General features: G+C 35.5%; 1 long non-coding RNA gene across 1 annotated transcript; it reads left to right on the forward strand.

The window, feature by feature from the left end:
• The first annotated feature begins 7,882 nt into the window (after window positions 1-7,882).
• LOC148253345 (uncharacterized) lies at window positions 7,883-17,651 on the forward strand. Its single transcript, XR_015821383.1, has 3 exons — window positions 7,883-8,020; window positions 8,099-8,164; window positions 17,419-17,651. It is a non-coding gene; the product is annotated as an uncharacterized LOC148253345 (long non-coding RNA).
• Window positions 17,652-19,437: the final 1,786 nt, after the last annotated feature.

The following is a 19,437-nucleotide window of genomic DNA, read 5'->3' on the forward strand; positions in this document are numbered from 1 at the left end:
CCCTATAGATATTAAATATTTTATTTTGCATGCCTTGAAACTTTTTTGTTTTTTTTGAACAGATTTGCTTCATCCATTGTTGCATTTCTCACTCTCCCTTCACGTTATCTCATTTTATTTTCAATTTCTTGACTCTGTTACCTAAATATTGGGATATTTTTTCAATTGCATTACAAAGATGTGATAGGACTAACAATTTGCATATAATTAGGTTGATTAAGCATTCGTATCTAATTAGATTAAGGTATGACTAAAATGTTATTTCATTATTATTAAATATGTTTTTATAGAATTGTAAAATAAGATATTATATTGAAAAAATAAAAGATATTATATCACGAACCATACTTCGTCTTATAGGGCAGTGAACAAAGCATACTTATTTAAATAACATAAATTTAAGTTAAATAAAATAAAATAACTTTATTAATTATAATAGAGTCACATAAATGTACATTTCTTAAATGTAAAATTTAAATATATGTACGAGACTCTAAATTTTATTTTTTATATTATAAAACAAAAGTACGAACCTATGACCTTAATATCAGAGTTTAACTTTAAAATTTTTTCTTCATAACACCGCTCACTCTGCAGCGGTATCTTCGGTATCTGAAAGGTGATGGGAGAGGTGAGATAAAATATCCCAATAAGTAATATTATGAAGTCATAGCATAATACATGCAGTATATAGTTTTTTTACAAATAACAAAAATATATATCATGTACTTTTTCTAAAAAACAGATGTACGAATTAGAAGATAAATACGTAACTTGAATTAGCTCATTCTAGCTCTCAAGGCCGTTGACAAGTTAAATCCTATGGACATTCTCATGACTACTTGGTAGTGAAGAACCAACTAATGAATGTTTCTTGGTTGGTTTAGGAATAAGAAAGGATTGATTGTCAGAATGTTTTTGAAAACTATTAATGATTTGCCATATTTTGAGTAATATAAATCTTTGCGTCTATGATCAATTACATTACTGGAGTTAGCTATTTCATCAACTAGGAATTCTTCTTATAATTTTTTTAATTTCTAATTTCACCTAAGAGTTTGTTTAATATTATTCTACTTATTGTTTATTTTATATTTTGCATATTGGATTTGACCTTTCTTGTCACTATTACACCAAATTTTGGCGTCATTGCCAAGGAATTTGAGATTAACTAATTATTTTTTCTTTTTATGACCAGAACCAATCGTGGAGAACCTCTTCTTTGCGATTTAAAAATAAAAAAAACTATAAAAAGCTTAAGAAAATAGACCCCAGTTAAAGAGAAAAACGTGTCGATAGGACACAGTTTTTGCAGACAACAGTGTAGCTATAAAAAAAGAAGCATAAATAGAGCAGATGGCCGAGGAACGCACTTTAAGGGAGCTGGCAACATCGTTTATCAACTAGTAGCCCCTTTGCATCACTTATCCAGCCTTGGAAGTTGTGTTTGAGCTAAAATCTAAGCTGATTCATTTGCCGCCCAAATCTCGAGGATTGGAGAATGAAGACCCAGATAAGTATCTCAAGGAATTTCATATTATGTGCTCAAGCATAAAGTTGCAAGGAGTCTCTAAAGAATAAATGAAATTGAGAGCATTTTCCTTTTATTTGGATGATACAACTAAATATTAGTTGTTTTATTTAACTCTTGGTTCGATTACTACTTGGATTGATAGAGTAAAAATTTTTTTTAAATTTTTTTTTATGCCTCAAAAGCTGTTAGAATAAGGAGAAAAATATGGGAAATAAAATAAAAAGAGTCAGAGAGCCTGCATGATTGTTGGGAAAGATTCAAGCGGTTGTGTACGAGTTGCCCACAACTTGACATCTCTATACAATCTCTCATCCACTACTTTTATGAAGGGTTATTACCTATACAAAGAAAAATGTTGGATGCAGCTAGTAGCGGTGCCATAGTGAACAAAACATCTCGAGAAGCCAGAGATTGAATAGCAATCATGGCTACCACCTCACAGTAATTCACGATAGCATGAGACACCCTGAAGAGGGTGAATGAGGTAAGTATCTCTTCTTTTAAATTCCAAATTTATGAACTAACTCATTTAATAAAAAAATGGCTGTAGGGAATAACCCTTGGGCAAAGATTTGTTGAATTTGCGCGCATCCTCGACATCCTAGAGACATGTGCCCTACACTTCAAGATGATAATCAGCAGCAGGTCAATGTTGTGGGTGGTTTCCCAAATCAACCGCAAAGGAGATATAATCCTTTTTCCAATACATACAACCCTAGATGGAGAGACCACCCATTTAGCTATGGAGTATGGTAGCGAAACTACCAATAATATCCAAATAGGTCACCACTACTACCATAAACAACACCTCCAAAACAAGATATGTCTCTTGAAGAAATCGTTATATCACTTGCTACTAGAACCCAACAATTTCAATAGGAAACAAGAACTAACATACATAATTTAGAGACTCAAGTTAGCTAATTAGCGACTTTCATGATTAAGTCAGAATCCTAGGGCAAATTACCCTCACCGACAGAAGTGAACAAATGCCATCAATTACTCGTCTATCAAAAAAATGAGTTAGTTCCGCTAATCCTCTTATACCCCCAGTTAAAGATATTGTATAAAAAGTATGAGGCTAAATGTTAGTGTCATCACCTTACGAAGTGGGAAAAAACTACAAGAGACTCCTATCAAAACAATGTTTCCTTTTCTAACCATTGGCCAAGGCTTAGAAAAGGAAACAAAACTAGAAGCCTTGGGCAAGGCTCCTAATGCAGCTGCAGATGGCAATACCCTTTCAGCTAAAATAGGCTCTGATCAGCCTAATTTGTTTCAAATCAAATTACTCTTCCTGTAAAGATTTGCCAAAACAAAGGAAAAAAAAAGAGGATAAAGAGACCTTGGAGAGATTCTACGAGGTTAAAGTCAATCTTCCCCTATTTAATGCTATCAAACAAATACCTAGATATGCCAAGTTCCTGAAAGAATTGTGCACCAACAAGAGGAATTATGCAGCAATGAAAGAATAAGTGGGGGGAGAACGTCTCGGCTACCATATAGAGAAAATTACGTCCCAAATGCAAAGACCAAGGTATGTTCACCATCTCATGTAAAATAGGTACCTTAAGCATAAGGAAGGCCATGTGTGATCTCGAGGCTTTTATCAATGTGATGCCCATGTTTATCTACTCTAAGTTGAGTACCGGACAACTAAAGAAAACTGGAGTCATCATTCAATTGGCAGATAGATTCATTGTCTATCCTGAAGGAGTCTTGGAAGATGTATTAGTTTAAGTAGACAATCTTATCTTTCTAGTTAACTTCATAAGTTAGATATGGATGATGATAAGTCTATAAATTCCTTTGATCACCTGCTAGGTGGGCCCTTTCTCAGTACCACTAAAACAAAAATAGATGTTTAAGATGGAACCCTCACTATGGCCTTCGACAACGAATTGGTAAGGTTTAATATGTATGATGTCATGAAATATCCTTATGATTTATCTTGTGTATGCAACATTGATTCCATGGATGTCCTGAACCAAAAACACTTCAATCTAAGCCATCGGGATGAGGTGAACATTGCATTGTATAATGATTGAAATGCTGTCAGCTTAAGATTATTGGAAGAAGACCATATAGTTAGCCAGGACTTATAAGAAGCTGTGTTTGAGCTAGAATCGTTTAAGTGAGTAAAAGGTATGACTCCTCAATTAGATCTCCCCATTACTCATGCAACAAATTTCACCCTCTGTTTTGCAAGCTCCCAAGGTATAATTAAAATCGTTGCTCGAACAGCTCAAGTACATCTTTTTAGGCAAAGGAGAGACTCTTTTAGTGATAACCTCCAACAAACTCAGCCAAGCAGAGGAAGAAAGACTAGTAAGAGTACTCTGTGAGCACAAGGAAGCAATTAGCTCAATGATTGCTGACATTAAATGGATTTCACCTTCCACTTATATGCATAGAATTCTATCAAAAGAGGACAGTAAACCCAGCAGACAAGCATAAAGGCACTTGAACCCACCAATGATGGAAGTAGTGAAGAAAGAAGTTTTGAAGCTGCTTGATGCTCGGGTTATCTACCCAATTTCAGATAGCAAGTGGGTGAGTTTGATTGAAGTTGTGTTAAATAAAACAGGGGTCACTGTAATAAAAAATCAAGAAGGAGAGAAAATTTTAGCAAGAGTACAGAATGGGTGGAGAGTTTGCATTAATTACCACAAGTTGAACGCCTTTACAAGAAAAGACTACTTCCCTTGCCTTTCATTGATAAAATGCTAGAAATATTAGATTATTGCTACTGGATGGATATTATGGATTTTACCAAATTTCAGTCGCATTTGAAGACAAAGAAAAAACCATTTTCATATGCCCCTTTAGGATTTTTTTCATACTGATAGATGCTGTTTGGCCTTTGTAATGCACATGCCACCTTCTAGAGATGCATGGTCAGCATATTTTTGATTTTGTAGAAAGAAACATAGAGGTATTCATGGATGATTTCACAGTTTATGGATATTCCTTTGATGAATACCTTGACAATGTCACAAAGGTGCTGAAAAAATACCTTTAATCTAACCTGGTACTCAACTATGAAAAATGTCACTTTATGGTGGACCAATGACTAATTTTGGGGCATGTATTGTCCTCAAAGGGAATAGAGGTCGATAAAGCACAGGTGGATGTCATCAAATCTCTGTCTTACCCAAAAAAGCGTACGAGAGATACAGTCATTCATTGGGCATGCTAGTTTTTATAGGAGATTCATCAAGGATTTCTCGAAAAATAACACAACCCTTATGTCGATTGCTGTAAATATATATGTTTATATTTTATATTTAAGGGATGTAACACTTCTGCGACTGTGTTATGATTAATTAACTTAAGTTATTTTACTTAATTTGAATATATGTGATTTATGTAAGTATGCTCCAGCCATTGCCCTATAAGACGAAGTATGGTCTGTAACAACAGAGTTCTCTCAAATAATAAAATAAAATCCAAGAAACCTACAAAAACAAAAGAAAAAAATATAAAAAGCATAAATGAAGAAAATAAATGCAATAGACCTAAAAAACAAACAAAGACCTCTAGCAAGCAATTAAACGACTTGCGACATGAAGTAACTTAATTTTATTACACTTACCAATCTATTTCTATGCAACTAGAATTTAATTAGAATTTCGTAGGATTATTTATTAACTTAATTTTTTAAAATCAATATTTATAAATTATATTATAAAAATATATAGATATCATCAATATTTTCCATTTTTTACTCTAGTAACATAAAATATATATTTATTGAAAAAGAACTTTTAAAATTTTGTTTACATAATGTAATATCTCTACTATTATATCATCTCAATTTTCATATTTGATTTATTATTTATTTCCAATTTAGATTTAATTTTTTGTATTTTTTAATTAAATAATATACAAACAATGAAATTCTCTTAATTTTTAAATTTTTATTTTGTTATTTATTTTAAATTCAAATTTAATAATCTTTTAAGTTTTTAATGTTTAAAATTTAATTGTTTTATATTTGAAAACTAAAATTAAAGACAACATATAATTAAATGGACAATTTACAATACATTTTTAAGTTCTTGAAAAACTTGCAACTCTTCTTCTACCCTTTTTGTATAGATTGACTCTATCAGATATACTGGTATAATATACTTTTAAGGTAAAAAAAGGATAATATACTATTTTACTAATTTTTTTAAAGCAAAAATGAAAAGTGTGTGTTACCCTAGAGTCAAGAAGAATACCAATTGATGTAACGCAACTTATAGATCTTTTCAATAAAAGTTTCAAAAATAATTACTGAAGTACAAAAGTGTGTAGCACATGATAAATTAAAAATCCTTTAGTTGGCAATAATTCTAGTAATTATGAACTAGATATTCTAGTAATTATGGAGTCTCATATTATTGGGGATATTAGATATGTGATTAATAGACTTGGAAATTGATAGTTTGTTAGAGCTAAAAGTTATTGGTTTCTCTGTTGGAATTTGGATCCTCTGGAGAACCTATATCAAACTTCACGACTCCCAAGTACACACGGACTAGAGCCACCACTAAAGTTCGATTCGATAAAGCTTACTCCAATGCTGTAAGCTGAGCCCATTTTCTTGGAGACACTAATTCATAATCTTGCTAGATTTTACTCGAACTAGAGCCTAACTATGGTAACTCTTGATGTTGGTAACTTCATTAAGGTAGATGGAGGACATTTATATTTGAAGTTGTAACGTCCTGACTCTTTTAGGGTCTTGAAAGTATGCACATGATGACCAATTAACAAAACCAAAGAAAACATTTAAATAAGCACAAGTTAAATAAAAATTTACATCAAGGAGATAGTTAGACTACATGGGTTTCTAGTGTTGGTAGTATCAGACAGAGATCCTAGATTTACCTCCAGATTTTGGGAAAATTTTCAACAGGCCATGGGAACTAAGTTACCTCCAAATAGATGGTCAGTCAGAAAGAACCATTCATACGTTAGAGGATATGCTCTAAGCTTGTGTCTTGGATTTTGGAGGCCACTAGAATGACCATTTGCAATTGATAGAGTTTGCTTATAACAACAACTATCAGAAAAGTATTAGCATGTCCCTTTACGAAGCACTAGATTGACTTATAGATGCCAATTTATGGGATTGAAGTGGGTGATAAGAAATCATTATTGATCCATAGCATGTATATGAGACTACAACGAAGATTACTAAAATTAAAAAGAATATCCAGGTGGCCTAAAGAAGATAAAAGATTTATGCGGATACTCAAAGAAGGGGCTTGGAGTTCAAAGTTGGCAATCATGTCCTTTTTAAAATCACGCCACTTAAGGGCATCACTACATTTAGAAATAAGAAAAGAATGAACCCTCATTTCATTGGACCTTTTAAGATTCTAGAGAGAATTTGATCATCTGGCTATAGGTTAGCATTACCCCCAAAAATGTTCATAGTCCACAATGTCTTCCATGTGTCAATACTATGGAAGTACAACCCTAATCCCTCGCATGTTTTGTTTTGTGAGGCTTTTATACTCTAGGAGGATCTATCTTATGAAGAGATACCCATCAACATCTTGGATCGAAAAGAGAAGGTACTTCGTAACAAAATAATCCCCTTTGTCAAAGTCTTCTTGTATAATCACTCTTAGGATGAAGTTACATGGGAATTAGAATCAGCTTTAGAGATAGAAATCCTTAATTATTTAGTGTGTTATAGCAATTTGGAGGACCAAAATTTCTTTTAGGGGGTAGAATTATAATATCCAAAATTTAAAAATGATTTAGTTCTGTCATTTACTAAAGAATAAACTTTATTTATTTGCATTTTAAAATATTTCAATGTGTTAAATTAAAATCAAAATTCATAAAAAATGTGAAAAATAATTAATTTAGGACCTTTTTTTAAAAAATATTGAAATCAAGGCCATTTTACAATTAAAATGGACCTATATGAAAGGATTTTAAGTGACCAAGGGTTATTCTACAATTTTAGAGAAGTGAGCCACGTAAGATGACCCACTTTGGCAACGCGACCAATTGGGCCACGTTGTGTGGTAGCTACACTAGCAGGGAGTTCGACGCGAAGATGGCACATTAGCAATCCATGTGCCTAGAGATCTCGTGTTAATTCCCACATGCTCGAATGGCTTTAATCACGTTCCTACCTAAAACCAGATGAATGGCCTTGATACGATCACAAGATGATCCAACGGTCCACATAATGAACGAAAATATTTGTGAGGGAAAGGCGATAAAATAGTTAAGCTTCACCCAATGTGGAAAAGACCAATATGCCCTTAATGAAGGGCGATTAGAAGACCCCCTTGGCCTGTGTACTCGATTGCACGATTAGGATTTGTGGGAGTGGGTATTTAAGCATACATTCTGTCAGCCCCCAAAGCCTAACCTACAGAGGAAGACCAAAGAAGGGAGAGAGAAACACCAGACAAGGGAAGTTGACGGCAGAGCAAGGTAGTGTTGCCCTGTCAAAGACCCAAATGACCCTCGGTGAGCATTTTTCTTCCTTTTTCACTATTATTCTCCCTCCATTAGTGGTTTTGATGCATATTCTTGTGATTCAACTAGGAAAATCCAAAACCGAGAGCTCGACCGGTAGCCGTCTTAAGTAACATTTCTAACATCCGCTTTAATGTAAGGACGCCCAAACCTTTCCTTTTCCTTGTTAGTATTTAACAAAGCTTAAATCTAAAATATCTAATTCGTAACTTGTTTTGATAAGAAAATGATAATAATATAACTAGTGTTGATGGAGCCATATGACTCTGTAATCCATTCGTGCATATTTTCCATTTATGTGTTTCATTCATGATATTCAATTCAGGCTATGTTGTTATAACATATTTATGTATATGTTGATTTTCAGTGTACATGTGTTGATATGTAATATCTTTATGATGATTCTGTAATCCTGTTCATGCATATTTTTCCTTTACATGTTTCGTTTATGATACTCAATTTGGGCTATGTTGTTGTAACATATTGATTTATATGGTGATTTCTCGTGCGCGTGTGTTGATGTATAATAATCTTTATGTATGCAGTGTGTGTGCGTAAGTGTGCTCATTTTGTTTATGGTGGTGAGTGTTGATATTGGTGTAAATGATAAAGGGTTAAGCTGCTTGTAATGAATGACATTGTGTGTGTATGTATGTTAAATAGAAAATACATGATAAATAATTCTTTTTCTTTTCGATCTAAAATAACAGGAAAGGGGAAGAATGAAATTAAATAGGTTCAAGAATTTCAAAGATGAGAAGCAATAATAAGGAGATTGAGAGGAGAAATAATAGTGCATCAATATAATTTAGAATAAATCAAGAAAGGGAGGCAAGGTATAAAATTGATTGTACAAATAAAAATTAGTGTTGCTTAAAGAGTTGGAAGTTAGACAACCAACAAAGAAAAGATAATTGTTAAGCTAGAATTTTATTAAAAGGGAAATAAATATTAGGGAGTTTGAAATAAATAGAGAAAGTAAAAGAATTTAGAATAAAACTTATAGAGTCTTTTAAAAGATAAGGAAAATCTAGTTAACAGGTATCAAAGAGGGAGGATGCATGTGTAATAGTTATATGGTGAATCCTACTATGGATACAGCCTTAGCCAGGCGTGTTTGGGAAACAGTTATCAACATTCTTATGAGTTGGGGTATGAGGATGGTTGGGGCTATGGTGCCTATAGAGATTGGGGTACAGTGAGAGATTTGCTAAGAGATTTTCTATTTTGCTTAGATAATTTATTTCTATAGTTATTAGTACCTATTTCGATATTCCTGGAACTTTATTATCCGTAATTGCCTCATGATTTAGTATTTACATTATGGAGATACATGGAAGGGATGTCTATTGAAATCTTTCCAAGGAGTCGATCATTTTCACAGTTAGGAAATGAGAAGATTTGGTGAGCTATTCAACAATTACTAATATGACATCGTGGCCTAACGATCTTTGGTAATCCCATCAAAAAATTAAAATTGTAATATGTTCCAATTTCCATTTAGGGTTCGGTAGCAGTTGGAATAGGCCACCTAGTTATTGATGCTCTGCCTTAACCTGTTGACATGTGAGATATTTAGAGACAAAATCGACAGTATCTTTTTTCATACCATTCCACGTAAACTGGGTCTTACTGAGGTGGAGATGGGTCATATTGTGGTGAAGGTGGATGGGAATTAGCGAACTCCCTTCTTTCATCCCTGACAAGCTAGGTAGAAACCAGCCTCTCGACCATGTCATAGAGTCGATCGATGTCCTCCCATAATGATTCCTCACGAGTTGTTCAGTTAAATGGGGGTCTTCCTCGCCTCATGTGTCTCTTTCCTACATCACAAGACAAACGTTTAGGATTTGATATTTTAAAACTTATTTTCATTCTTAACTCATCCTAAGCCTCATTTGCAAGGAACGGTTCTAAGGAAAACGACTTTGACACCAAATGTAATGTCCCAATAAAGTGATTTGTTCTTGATTTCAAGAATGCTATGTGATCTTATAGGCATTTGATCATTTATATGTAAATTAAATAACAAAAATATGATGATAATTGTCTGAAAAATATTTAAAAAAAAAGAAAAGAGAAAGGGAATGAGCCAGAAATTGTCAAAAAAAATAAATGTACCTGTATTAACATGCATAATGTATCAAGTGTTTCTAACTTTTTATCTTTGAGAGGTTTCTATTTTTTCCTCCATCTGATCTGGAAAGACGTGAGAAGACTGTTCCCTATAGATGACAGCATACCCTTTGATGAGAGCGGTGACGCGAATATCTGTTAGGGGTCACCTTTGGCTAAGTACTGTCGTGGCTATAGAATACGACCGTGGTTATAGATCGTACCATATTTTGGCAAGCTGAAAATGTGCCTGAGCAAATTGTCATTATATATCTAATTTTGTCATTTCACATGGGTAGTCGAAAATCTGTATTTACCCTCAAAGATGGAAGTCAGAACGATTTTGTGAAGCATGATATGAAAATTTGAGTATTTCATGATTTGTTTGATTTTTTCTATTGTTAAGTATGATTTTGATTCAATTATTGTGACTATGATATGACGGATCTGATGTTTCTTTTAATAAATAAAATTATTTTCATAAAGTAATAAAGGACCCTGATGTGACCTGGTGGTAAGTATTGATGACATAATTATTTCTTTTAAAATCTTACGATCTTATGTAAATACTATTTTTCTTACTGAGAATATGAAACTCACTCTTTCCATGCCCCGCTAGATGAAGAAATAGTGAGGAACCGATTGCTGATCTATCCTTTGAAGTCTATGAGGATCCCGTGGATCCACAAACCTTGAGTGTATGACTTGTCCCGTACTCTGATGAGTCGAATCACATAGTGAAAGAAGTAGCCCTTTTGTATTTTGATATTTTGTATTTTGTTGTCACTTCTGGCCTTAATTATATATATGTGTAATTGGAACTCATATATTTTGGTAATGGATTTGTAATAATTTGCTTCGCTGCATATAATTTTTATCATGCACTCGTAATCTATTTCTGTATCTAACACTCTTATGCTTAATTTGCATTGGGGATGTCATAGATGGTATCAGAGCAGTTACGCAGACCAAATCCTTTATAACTGAGGTTGTAGGTAGAAAGACCCTTAAGACATCTAGAAAGTTGAGTCATCTTGTCTAAAACTAGACCACCAACTTGTGTCTTCTTTTTTTTTTGTAGGAATGACACGAGGGAGACCTTCCGTAGAACGTACTGAAAGACCCAAGGCTCAGGACCATCCAACCAGGGTCGAGTTTACCGAACTCTTTTGAGTTATCCAATGATTAACTGCAGCTATAGTATAGAACCAAGCCAACCCTTGTTAGCACCCTGTCCCGGAATACCGAACAATCGAAATGTCTATCTTTCACAACATAACAGAGTTTAAGAAGCTTAACCCACCACACTTTAAAGGTGGCCCTAACCCTTTAGTAGCCGAAGCATGGATCTGGTAGATAGAGAAGCTTTTCTCTGTACTAGACCTAACCGAGGAATAGAAAGTCCCCCTAGCAGCCTTTATACTGACTGGTGAAGCAGAACATTGGTGGCGACTTAAGAAGGAAGTCCGGCCTACCCCTACCACTTGGAAAGTTTTCATAGATGTGTTCTTTGATAAATTTTTTCCAGCTTATGTCTAAGAGAAGAAGGAAGAGGAATTTCAGGACCTCCACCAAGAAAATCTGACGGTTGCCTGATATACAGCTTGATTTGTTTAACTGTCTAGCTTTACTTCTCTAATGGTCACCCCTGAAAGTTGTAAAGGTAGGATGTTTCTAAAAGGCCTTCGTGTCGATATCTATGATCAGGTTATGATGCTAAGACCTAGCTCGTATACTGAGGTGCTAGAACATGCTCAGTTGGTTGAAGACCTCATCTCAGCAAGGCACCAATGCATTGCCCGAGTCTATACCCAACAACAACCCCAATAACCCAAAAAAAGATTGACCGACCCTGTAAGTAGCCACACTGATAAATGAACGTGAGTAGCCCTTCCCCATGCTCTATCTCTACCTACTAGACAGCGTGCCTGACCTTCCCAACCATGTTAGCATTGTGGTTGCTTGCATGGTGAATTACCCTGTCGGCATATCAATCACACCTGCTATCAATGCGGAAGCACCCAACACCTTATAAAGGATTGTCCTTGGTGACCAAAGGACGTGACTAGACTTGTAAACCAGGGTCAAGTATACCACCTCGATGTACCCGACGCCCTCCCCACTCCAGTCCTTATCCAGGGTATGCTTTTTATTCATGATACTTTTGCCAAGGATTTGACTGATACAGGTGCTACCCATTCTTTTATCTCTTGTGCATTTACTTGTAAATTAGATATTATGCCTGAACTTTAAAAGAAATATTAGTTGTAAAGACTCCCTCTAGGGGATTATTAGAAGCTCACTGCGTGTATAAAAATTATAAGATAAAATCTTTAGAAACAGAAGTATTTATAGACTTAGTGCTCTTAGATTTCTCAAATTCTAGGAATGGATTGGTTAGAATTATTAATTATGAAAGTAAAGTTGTAACCTTGCGACCTCCAAAAAAGAAATAAAATCTATTTTTCTCCTTAACAATTGCATAACTAGGAATATGGATGTTGATTCTATTGTGTATTCCATTCCCATTATTTGCAACTTTCTGGGAGTTTTTCCAGTCGAATTACCTAGTCTACCTCCCCCGCGAGGGATAGAGTTTTCTATCAAATTGCTTCCTGGAATCCAACCGATTTCGAAATCTGCCTATCGCATGAGTCGTGCTAAACTTGTAGAACTAGAAAACCAGCTTTTTGAGCTTCTTGGCCAGATTTTTATTTACCCTAGTCACTCCCCTAGGGTACTCCAATGTTATTTGTGAAAAAGAAAGATGACTTCCTCAGACTATGCATAGACTACTGAGAACTTAACCGAATAACAATAATGAACAAGTATTCTTTACCTCGAATCGACAATCTTTTTGACTAGTTGTAAGGAGCCACGATTTTCTCCAAGATCGACCTCAGATCGGGATACTACCAGTTGAGAGTCAAAGAAGAAGATATTGTAAAGATAACTTTTTGGTGCAGATACGGCTTATACGAGTTCAAAGTGATGTTATTTGGGTTAACTAATGTTCCTACTGCCTTAATGGATTTCATGAACAGGGTTTTCTGGCATTCACTCGATCAGTACATCATCATATTCATTGATGATATCCTAATATACTCCAAGAGCTTGGAGGAACATGTAGTCCACCTGTCTAAAGTGCTGGGGACACTTCATCAGAACCAGTTGTTTGATAAACTTAGCAAATGCTCCTTTTGGTTGGATTGAATTTCTATTCTTGGTCACATGATTTCAAGTAAAGGAGTTTTTGTGGATCCGACCAAGGTTGGAACAGTGATCAACTGGAACCCGCCCACCAATATAGCTGAGCTACGTAGTTTCCTTAGCTTGACAGGTTACTACCGATGATTCATCGACGGATTTTCTAAGATTGCTACTCTATTGAATTAAATCACTTAAAAGAGCGTACCTTTTGTCTTGGATTATTAGTGTGGTGAAAGCTTTATGAAATTAAAGTATCGTCTTGCCTCTACTCCGGTGTTGATCCTCTCCGATAACACTAGAAGATTTCAGGTTTACTGCTATGTATCTCATGTTGGTTTGGGATGTATTTTGATGTAGCATTGTAGAGTGGTTGCTTATGGATTTAGATAGTTGAAACCCCATGAGCAGAATTACCCTACTCATGACCTGGAGTTGGCAGCCATTATCTTTGCCTTGAAGATATGGTGTTATTATCTGCTTAGTCAAACTTTTGAAATTTATACTGACCACAAAAGTTTAAAGTACATTTTCTCATAGAAGGAGTTGAACATAAGATAGAGATGTTGGATGGAGCTCCTGAAGGACTACAACTGCAAGACCATCTACCATCCCAGTAGAGAAAATATAGTCGCTGATGTGCTGAGCCGGAAGGAGTTCGTAGTGTTGGCCCAAACCATGGCCTCTAATTAGAAGTTAGTAGATGTTATGCAGGTACTCCACCTTAACCACTATGGTAATGGTGCCTATCTCGCTCAGATTCGAGTTTTGCCTGATCTTTTCATGAAGATTTGGGAAGCTCAGTCCACAGACCAAGAAATCACCAAAAATTTAAGTAAGTTCTCTTCTGATGAGTTTCCTGATTTCTGGCTCTTAGATGATGGGTTGTGTAGATTTTGGGACTGAATTTGGGTCTCTGTCACTGTCAGGGCAGATGTTCTCAAGGCTACCCATGCCTTTAAACTGCCCTTCCACCCCAGGAGTAGCAAGATATACTAGGACCTGAAGCACCAGTATTGGCGGCCTAGAATGAAGAAGGACATTGTTGAGTACGTCTCCCGATTCCTTACTTGCTAGTGAATTAAGGTAGAACACCAGAGACACAACAATTTGTTATAGGGCCTCCCAATTCTGGAATGAAAGTAGGAACATATAACCATCAATTTTGTCACCGGCCTACTTAGGACCTGTCTGGTCGTAATACTATTTGGGTCATCATTGACAGACTAACCAAGATCATCAATTTCTTGCCCATTAGGACCATTGACTCCACCAGCAGATTAGCTTGCCTTTGTGTCGATGAAATTGTTAGACTCAATGGTGTTCCCTCATCCATTATATGCAATCGAGATTCTTGATTCAGCTCCCACTTTTGGGACAACTTTTAAGAAGCGTTTGAGTTTAGATTGTACTTTAGCACTGCTTATCATTCCCAAACTGATGGTCAGTCTGAACGCACTATCCAGACGTTGGAAGACATATTGTGTGCTTACATCCTCGAATTTAGCAATAACTAGTATGAGTATCTTCTTTTGTGTGAATTTTCTTATAATAACAGTTATCACTCTAGCATCGACATGACTTCGTATGAAGCCCTATACAGTAGGCCCTACTGTTCTCCCACTTGCTAGAGTGAAGTTGAAAACTAGTGTCATTTAGGACTAGACTTCATCTAGGAGAGTATTGAGAAGGTTGCAATCATCCATAGGAACTTGGTTGTCACCCAGAGTCGTAAGAAAAGTTACATTGATAATCGTAGAAGACCTCTAGAATTTGCCGTTGGAGACCAAGTCTTCTTTAAGATTTTTTTCCAACAAAGGAAAAATGCGGTTTGGGAAAAAAGGAATGTTGAGCCCCCGTTATATGGGATCTTTTTTTATTGTAGAGTGTATTGGACCTGTAGCATACTGCCTTACTCTACCTTAAGAGTTTGCAGGTTTACATGATGTTTTTCACATCTCTATGCTCAATAGGTACCACCCTGATCCTTCTCATATCATTCCCACAATGGAATGTAGGTACAAGCCGATCTGACTTACGAGGAACTCTCCAAAAAAATTTTTGGTTGGACTAATAAAGTTTTACACAATAAGACGATCCCCATGGTGAAAGTGCAGTGGTAGTACCACACTCCGCTAGAGGCGACGTGTGAGTTTAAGAGCTAGATGAGAGAGAATTTTTCAAACCTATTAGAAACAAATTTGGGGAATCAAATTTTTTAAGGTGGGGGTGATATAACACCCTGCTCACCATTGCACTAAATTTGTACCTGAAAACTCCTATTCATTCGGGCCTTAAGGCCACTTGAACTCATTTAAATTTATCTCGTAGTTTTATATCGTGTTTCGTAATTTAAATTCATAATTTATTCTGATTTTATTATTTTATTAATTTTTATTTTTATTTACTATTATTATTTTTTATTTATTAAAAAATAATTTTCAGGAGAAAAATAGAAAAAAAAGGGCAAGTCCCAAGGGAAAACGCCTGTGGGAAAGGCTCTTGCCTATGTAGGCATTACACGTTGTGCGCGTGCGTGCGCGCACAACCAATGCAAGACATGCGCATTGTGTGCATGTCCTGTCCGCGCGAGGCATGAGGCTGGTCTGTGCATGCATCCCATCACGCGTGGGCAAGCCAGTCCACATGCATCACATCGCGTGCCTTTAGGGCCAGGTGTCGTGCGTCCAGTGCATGCGTCGTCCGCACAGTAGGCCTACACGTTGTAGGCCCTGCCCATTGCAGGATAGGTCGGTACCTACAGGCTAGGCTTACAACGCGTGGCTAGCCTAAGGAGGCGCACTGTCGCTTCATGCAATGTACCGCTGCCCCTTGTGTACCGTGCACTGCCTTGGGCAGTGTGTTGCTACCACCTTGGATGGAGAGCTACCATTGGTTGAGGATTCTTCCTCTGTTTTTCTCACTTCCGTCACGTCGCATCAAATTACTCATCTTTCACTCAACTTCCTCTCTCCTCACCAGATTTTGCCACTTAGCGCAAATCTAATGGTCTCTATTTTCTATAAATAGGGACCCCTTTTTTCTATTTTCCTCATCACTTCTATTTCATTCTTCCATCATTCAAGAGCTTAGAGAGAGGGAGTGATCTAAAGAGAGAAGGAGAGGAGAAGAAGAAGAAAGGTGTAGGAAAATTTCAAGATTTCGGTAAGGAATTTAGTATTTCGTTAAACATCTTGAGAAGCATTTTTAGAAAATAAAAAATTATGAAGTTTTTGTTTTATGTTTTGCATGATTTATATTTAATAGTTTCAACAAAGTAATTTGTTCTTGATTTCAAGCATGTTATGTGATCTTATAAGCACTTGATGATTTGGATGTAAAATAAATAACATAAATATGATGATAATTGTCTTAAAAATATGAAGAGGAAAAAAGAAAAGAGAAAGGGAATGAGCCTAAAATTGTCCGAAAAATGAATGTATATGTATTTACATGGATAATGCATAAGGTGTCTCGTTAGACTTTTTATCTCTGAGGAATTTCTGTTTTTCCTTCCTCTATCTGATCTAGAAAGATATGAGAGGACAGCTCCTTGTGGATGACAACATACCCTTTGACGAGAGCGGTGACACAAATATCTATTAGGGGTCACCTTTGGCTAAGTACTACCGTGACTATAGAATATCTAGTAGGACCACTATGGTTGGTACGACCATAGTCATAGATCATACCATGGTTTGGCAAGCTAGAAATGTGCCTGAGTAAAGTACCGTTATATATTTGATCTATTCATTCCACATGGGTAGTCGAAAATTCATATCTGCCCTTAGAGATGGAAGTCGAAATGATTTCGTGAAAGATGACACGAAAATATGAGCATTTCATGATTTGTTTGATTTTTTCTATTGTTAAGTATAATTTTGATATAATGAATATGATGTTTCCTTTAATAAATAAATTTATTTTCATAAAGTAAGAAAAGATCCTAATGTGACCTGATGGTAAATATTAATGACATAATTATTCACTTTTTAAATCTTATGATGTTATTTAAATACTGTTTTTCTTACTTAGTATATGGAACTCATGCTTTCCATGCCCCCCAGATGAGGAAGATAGTGAGGAACCGATCACTGACCTGCCCCTTGAAGTCTATGAGGATCCTATGAATCCACAAATCTTGAGTGCATGACTTGTCTCGTACTCTGATGAGTCCAATCACATAGCAAAAGAAGTAGCATTTTTGTATTTTGATATTTTGTATTTTATTGTCACTTATGACCTTAATTATATATATGTGTAATTGGAACTCATATATTTTGGTAAGGAATTTATAATAATTTGCTCAACTACATATAATTTTTATCATGCACTCGTAATCTGTTTCTGTATTTGGCACCCTTATGCCTTAATTTGCATTGGGGATGTCACAACATCTCACAATCCTTACTGAGTCATCTTGGATATCGTCCTATAGTCTTGCTAAGACTTTGGGGTTTGTTACCTTTATCTATTGCCATATATGGTGTAGATCGTGCCTAGTTTCAATACCCTTCTAGTGTTCCCCCTATACTCCTAACTTTTTATTATAATTCCAAGAATTCCACTTTTCTCTTATCTCTAGCAAACTTCGAAAAAAGTGTCCTTGCAGAGATTTATTCCACATTTAAGGACTTCCACTAGGGTTTAACTACATCTTTAGGGTATCATTATTCTTTATTCTAGGGTGGAGCATAGTAAGTCCAAGAATCTATTCTTATTAAGCTTGACTAAGTTTGAGATTAGTCATCATCTCTAGTTGGCTTCAGGTGAAAGCATACCTTTCATTGATTTTACTTTGTCAGAGTATGTTATTTATAGGCTATTCTTCATGACCTTGAGATGCTTGAATCTGTCCTTCTTATCATTATTCTGTATACTCACAGATGTTTCAAGGGGAGCTCCAAACGTCTCCTAAGTTCCATATACTCTTAGAGTAGGCAATTACGTTTAATAGTCATATTCCCAATGGTTTCATCCTTAGGAGGGGCAAAATTTCTTCATTAGTCTTAAGGTTGCCATTTTTATTCAACTCAACTTTCACTTGACATACACTTCCTTTTGTTGGATCAGTGTCTAATAGGTTTGGCCATGTTTTTATTAGTATTTGTCTAATCCGGTATATTTGATCCCAAATGTTTAAGGACATCATTACACTTTGTTCAGGGAAACTACTTGAGAGATATGGTGTGTTTATACTCCTCAGGTTTTTAACTTATTGCCTTATGGTTAGTTTTTACAATGTTGTATATTTCTATATTCAAACTAGTCCTTTGTGGCATCCCAATACTCGATGGGGACAACGGAGCCAAAATAAAGGTGATATACGAGTGCACTAAAGAAAAACATTCACAGTAAGCGGAAGCATTCCATCCTTTATAAAATACATATATGGATGTATTGCTGAGGCAATTGAATTAGCTATATTTTTTACAAAAAGAAATCTTCAGCTAATCCAACTATCTACAAATCACCTATCAGTGTGTTTTTAAAATATAAAAAAGTAAAAGTACTCTAGCTTCAAGGATCCAGGAAGGGATGCAAACATGGATCCAAGGGTAGATCGAAAAGCGAATCGTCTCCTATGCTATCATCTGGGAAATGGATTGGGGATGAGTTCCATAAAACTCATTAAGGCAAATAGTAATTTAAACCATGTCATAAAGTTTCAAAACTTTATAGTTTTTGGAAAACACAAGTCATTTCAAATTTCAGACCACTTGCCATTTTGCAGATACAATTACTAGTTATTTGGAAACCTTCTAAAAATAATTTAGCTCTACCAATTAATTTTATGCTTCATAAACAATCTCATCATGGAATTAATGATGAAACCGTGAGAAACATGTTTCATAATCAAAGATAGTTAAGTCAGCAGAAACATTAACCTGCCAAGCCACCTATTAAACAAGCTAGTAAATAGTGTTGTTAATGTGTTTTACAAACCTTCGCACAAAGGCGTTCAAAACGGATATCAATGAGGGCAGAAGGGCTATTCGACATTCACTATGAATCGGTCAAATCAAATCAACTACAAATTCAAATCAATCAATTGCACTCCACTTGTTTTCTGAGGGATGGCCAAA

The sequence above is a fragment of the Carica papaya genome, chromosome 6 (genome assembly GCF_054855325.1).
Source record: "Carica papaya isolate Zhongbai chromosome 6, ASM5485532v1, whole genome shotgun sequence".
NCBI classification, from domain to species: Eukaryota; Viridiplantae; Streptophyta; class Magnoliopsida; order Brassicales; family Caricaceae; genus Carica; species Carica papaya.